The sequence below is a fragment of the Zea mays genome, chromosome 2 (assembly GCF_902167145.1).
Source record: "Zea mays cultivar B73 chromosome 2, Zm-B73-REFERENCE-NAM-5.0, whole genome shotgun sequence".
Lineage (NCBI taxonomy): Eukaryota > Viridiplantae > Streptophyta > Magnoliopsida > Poales > Poaceae > Zea > Zea mays.
Window position 1 is genome coordinate 132,059,747 of NC_050097.1, and position 6,073 is coordinate 132,065,819.

Here is a 6,073-nt window from a genome sequence, read left to right on the forward strand (position 1 = left end):
TTCCTAAGGGAGCGCAGTGTAAGTTTTCTGCTCAAAAGTCGTTCCAAAGGGAATGCAGAGCCAAATACCGCCGAAATATAAGGCGAAGAAGTTCCAAAGTCGTTCCTAAGGGGATGCATAACTTACACCGAAAAATAAACGGTGAACACCAAAAAATAAATGGTGAAGAAGGCTCCAAAGTCTTTCCTAAGGGGATGCAGAGCTTGTGTGTTTCAGTGTGGGCGTGTGGGTGTGTGTCTTCGGCATCCTTATCATTTTGCATCATATCATCACATCACTTCGCATAACATCACATCATACATCATATTGCATCAATGACACTAATTGAATGCTTCGTAAAAATGAAAATGTGCTAAGGCACGAAGTAAGCTTCGGGAAATACAGTTTCATTAGCCTTGTTACAAAAGAGGGGATCCCTTTTTGCGAAGCATGGATATTTTTGCGAAGCATGGATGTTTTTCTTTATGAAGCATGAAAAGAAGGGAAGATGTTTTTTCGCCGAAGAACGTTATGTATGTAAAGTTTCATGCATCGCAAAGAACTGAATTACAATAATTTACATTTTCGATTCAAAGCTATACACATCGAATATTACAATCTTGTTACAATAAAGGTACAATGTCCATTCTAGTGTTTCATACATTGACCATCTCAAAATGTTTTTACAATAAGTGTTATTCCTCTTTAAGGACTTTCTTTGCAACTTCGTGCAGTAATTTGTCAACAACTTCATCAACAACGGATTCAGCCATGTATATAATGTCCAGCGCTTCCTTCATTTCCGGATCCGCTAGGGGATCGAACGGTTCCGGCGGTGGAGATAATTCAGCTGAAGTAGGAAAAGTTAATCAGTCCGAAGCAACAAAAATAAATGCCGAAGCTAAAAGACAAAAAGCAATACCTATACGTTTTTCACGCTCTGCAGCTTCTTCAACTCGCCTTGCTTCTGCTCGGGCATCATGGGTATCTTTTTCACTTTTCTTTATAATTTCATGGGCCATCTCTCGGCCACCATTCACCCAGACATCATTGTAAAATCTTCCGCCCATCAAGGTTGCTTCAGCTGAAGGATCCTTCGTATCGTCTACGGAGAAGGCAGCTTCGTTCTAGGCCATGGTCTTGATATGATCACATCCCGCCTTCTCCAAGATGGCTGAAATTCTCCGCGCACCGGAAAACACGCAAACATCCCCGCGATCACTTAAAATTTCTTCGAAGGTCTCGGCCTCTCCACTTATCCATTCGATAACGCCTTCAGGGTCGCCTCGTATGAAGTTCTCTTCGGCAGAATAGGCACCCACTTTGGCGAAACTTTCTTTTATTTTCTTCACACAATCCAAGGATTTTTCAAAGCATCTTTCCTTAGATGTGCGAAGTTCTTCAACATTTTTCTCTAAATGATTTTTCCAATATTCCCTGATTTCTCGGTTAGCTTCTGCGAGTGCGCATTTTTCCTTAGCTTCGGCCAGTTCCCTCCGAAGGTCTTCAGTTTCAATTTTTTGGGCTTCGGCCTGAGCTTTGAAACTAACTCTGTCTTCTTTCACTTTGTTAACCAGAGAAAGTAAGATTTTGACTTTTTCAAGACCTTCGTTTCTTAATTCGATCACCTCTGAACGAAGGTTTTGTTCAGGGCCATTGTATAGCATTCGTCCTCAATATTTTTCTATGCCCTAAGGGCATTACTAAGAATCAAGCCCTGCAAGAGGAGGAAAGAATTAAGTATGATAAATGAAATACCTCATTTTCAAATTCAAATTTAATTTTTATACCTTTATGCTATTGTATGCTAGGTTGTCAGTCAGTTCATCCTTCGATAAAATCGAAAGGCTGTCTTCTAGCTTTGGAAATCCGATGCTTTTACCTATCTCCTGGCAAATGGATATTTCTTTGTTATCCGGGAGACAGTATAAAAAGTCTTCTTCGCCACTACCATTGAACACTAACGCCCCCTTCGGATATTTCAGTTTTTGGGCATAGTGTTGTGCTTCTAGCATTTCCTCTTGGGATAGTTCTTTTCCCGAAGCATGACGAAAATAATGTAGTCAATGCTTTTGTTCGAAGCTTCGGGAGCAGGAGTTTCGATCTTTTCAGATGCAATTTGCTCTATCGCCTTTTCTTCAAGTGTGGCAGGTTGTGTCTCAGTGGGCACGGAAGGCCTAGCCTCGGCTTCAGCTTGAACTTGTGCAACTTTGGCTTGCTTAGTTTCGGTTCCGGCCTGCGATTTGGTTTCAGTTGAAACAACTTTCTTTGCGAGAGCAGGACTCAAGGCCTTCGTTGTTTCCAGCACAACATCCAGCACGTTTGCCATTTGCCTCTTGGGAGTTGCGGCAGAAGCCTTTTGCATCTTCGGCAGTTTTATCTCTGTTGAAGGATTCAAAATTTCTGGCATTCTCATTAATTCTTCAATTTTTGGCTCTTCAATCTTCCTCTCAATTGGCTCGACTGTAGGTACCTTCGGACTATAATCAGCTCTTTAGTGCTCTACGTAGTCGGGATAGTTTCTTTTGCTTCGGCAGCTGAACAGGTCCCTTTGCCAAATTCAGGTATCACGGCCGATTCAATGTAACGCGGTCGGTGAGTCATAACCTTCATCTTCTTGCCCTTCGGCTCAGCTGTGATGGCTGAAGCAGCAACCTTTCCCGAAGCAGAAATCTTTCTTTTTACCCCTTGCCCTCGCAGCGGGTAGCAATAGTCAGGGTATACGAAGCCAATAGCATCAAATACCCTGTTCAATCTTTTCTTATTCCGACCCCCGAAAGCTATGGACAAGGCATTGTCCTCGGCCTTGGAGTATGCCCCAAGTAGCTCGTCGCTAGTAGCTTCAATGCACTTCAGCCAGTCATCATTTGGCTCATCAAACTTATCCCCAAACCTGAAGGTATACTTCAGTCGGACTAAATTACCCTCACCGGAGTCAACGATGGTCTCCTTCGGCATTTCCCAGCTTTCCACAAGCGGCCATACCCTGAAGGCTATACGTTCTTGGATCAAATCTCTTGTACCAATGAAGGAGCAAACAGTGCTGAAGGCCTTCTGACACGCTTCGGCGGTGTCATCAATTTCTACCTTCGGCCTTCGGAGGCCAAAGCGGGACCAGATGGGGCGCATGATGATTTCTTTAATGTCTTCCCTTGCCTTTAAATCATTCTTCACATAAAACCATTCTTCCATCCAAGCTCTGGGCCATCTCTTCCGAAATATTGGCACTGGGTGGCTTGCGTTGGGGCGAGCGATAAATCCATAACAACCGAAGTTGTTGTGGTACTGTTCTTTACCAATGGCCTTTGTCTCATATAAAAGTTCGTGCATATTGCAGAAGCACTTTGCGCTTGGCTCTAGCCCTTGACTCTTTACTGCCCAAACAAAAATCCTCATCCTTATTATAGCTTCGGGGGTGATCTGATGGAGGAAGATCTGGTAGATTTTCAACACTTCAACTACAAACTTGCTCAAAGGGAACCGAAGTCTAGCCTTGAAGAAGCTTCGGTAAATTACAACTTCGTTTTCCTCAGGGGCAGGGACGTTGTTGTCTCCGCCAGCCCTCACAATAGACATGTCCTGAAAGTACCTTCCTCTCATGTTCTCATAATGACTCTGTTTAATGGTTGATTTTCCGAAGACAGAATGGCTTGGTCGCCAGGGCCGATCTTCAGAATTCTCATCCCCACTTTCCACATCATAGCTATCGCTGTCACCAGTATCTTCAGATAAACCTTCCTGTATCCCTTTAGTGATCTTCTCTGTGTTTGTCTTTGCCATCGACTCAACAAATCCAGCAGCATAAGGATCCACGACCTTCTTCTCCTCAAACAGCTTCGTCTCTTCAGTCAGCTTCGTCTCCGCAACAACCTTCTTTTCCTTGGACATTTTTTCTCCAGACATGGTGAAACCACATCTTTTAGCCAAAGCTTGAAAATCTAGCGAGCGCTAGTAAGTAAGAGCTAAAAGTTTGAGAAAATAATGCAAATGGTAGAAACAGCGTATCAAATGATGCCGGTGTGAGTTCATATTTATACGCCTAGCACGCTGTAACTTGGAGGGCCTCGTCTGTCATTGATTGTTGGTATTCTAGCAAAGGGAAGGTGTTTTTTTGGACCTTCGGCTTAAGTCCTTCGTTCACGTCGCAGTCTAAATTCGTTGTCATAACAAATTAATACTGCGAGGGGCTACTATTGGGGGTCTTCGTCTTCCGAAGGTCCTCAAAAACATGACTAATAATGTTTCTCAAGTGTAATACACATACAGGCACCTTCGGACTCAGGATGAAGCTGTACACAATATGGGAAGCAGGGTCAGAACGAAGGCTGAACCAACGCCGAAGCTGCGCGCAAGGGAGCTTCGGCTCAGTACCAGAAACAGGAACCGACTTAAGGAGGAAAAGGCTATCTAGTCCCCAACAGATTGTTCTTAAGTCAATAGTAAACATGAAGGGCATGAATGTAATTTCACACAGGCTGTGCCCTGTGCCTATAAATAGATGAACAGTGCCCTCGTACTGTTCACGCTGACTTGTATTTGCTCGTGCATCACACTTGCACCCTTGCCTTCTGTCAAGCCAAAGGTACAAATGTAATTCAATATTGCTCTTATTCATTCATGATTATATAATAAAAGAGATATCAATGGTGTCATATGATTATCCATGTTATTTCTCATGTTTCATATGTTTCGTCTTTCATTGATATATGCTATGATGATGAAGGTACGTCCTTCATGACCTTTGTCCGAAGATCGTTATATCCTTAGAGAAATAATGCTTCGAAGGACGAAGGGCATTAACCATTAACCTATTTTTGTGTTGCCTTGTTATTAATTCGAAGCATTTGAGAACAAGTCCCCAACAATCACATAGCTAAGTTGAATGCAAAAATTGTCGAGCATGAGCTTAAAAATGAAAATTTTAAATTTGCTCGTAGTATGCTCTACAATGGGAGACGCCTTGGCATTAAGGATGGCACTGGTTTCCAACCTAGTGTGGCGGAACCACTCGGATTATTCCAGCTTAAGTGCCCAAGTCGCACCCTTAAAGGCAGCAACACACTTAAATCGGAATAACCCGTCAGTCCCTCAGATCTAGTCTGATAGAGTCACTTAACCAGGATCAAATTCCACAATCTCACTCGAAGGTGAGTCACAGAAGAAATACAATAAATCAGGAAACCTCAAATTAAGTAATGAGTTATTACATAAATCGGAGTATTTGCGTAGCAAATAAGAGTTCACAAAATAAAGTGCAGCGGATAATCGATGTCGTCGGTATCGAGGAATTGGGCAAGGCCTAGCCCACTACTCCTCGTGCTCCTCTCCTGCCGGAGCAACATCCCACTCGACCGTCCAACCCGGTGGCAGGGTGGTAGGCCAAGTCACACCATCAACCATTTCCTGAATGGTACCTGCAAAAATTGTGCCACAAGCAAGGCTGAGTATACTAATACTCAGCTAGACTTAACCGGTGTGAGGAGTCTACTCCTCTACCTCTAGACTATGCAGCTGTTTGGCTGAGGGGTTTGGTTTGCCAAAAGCACTTAGCCGTTTCTAAAATCAATTTTTAGCTTTTCAGATTCTATCATCATTAGCTTAGCTAGATTTGCTCCTTCTAAGCATACATGGTGACAAGCATTTAGTTCAGTCAACAAATTATCTCATGTAACCTCATTTCACTTCTTACTCGATGCAGTACAAGGGGTCAAGCAGTCTCATTAGCTGCGAGAAGCAGACGATTCGAATCGAGTTTTAACCTTGCAAGGTAAACCTAAACACACGGCATGTCAGGGTACTCCGACCCACACATGACAACCGTCCCCATCGAATCCCTGTTCGCGTCCAGGCCTCACCGCCTTGGCATACAATGCTCCACTGACCCCGGCTGCCGCGGTGCAGTGACCGCACTTGTACCCACCATAGCTAGCATGGAAGACCCAGTCTCAGGTCGCATGAGGGATAAAGTCCGCGCCCGGCTTCACTCAGGTACTAGGTTTACCGGTTACCATTTTTCCCGGTGTGTGCTTAGTACGTTCAAAAGCTTGACTAAGGTATCCACACATTAATCCTTAATTCCTTTTCCTGTCTCATG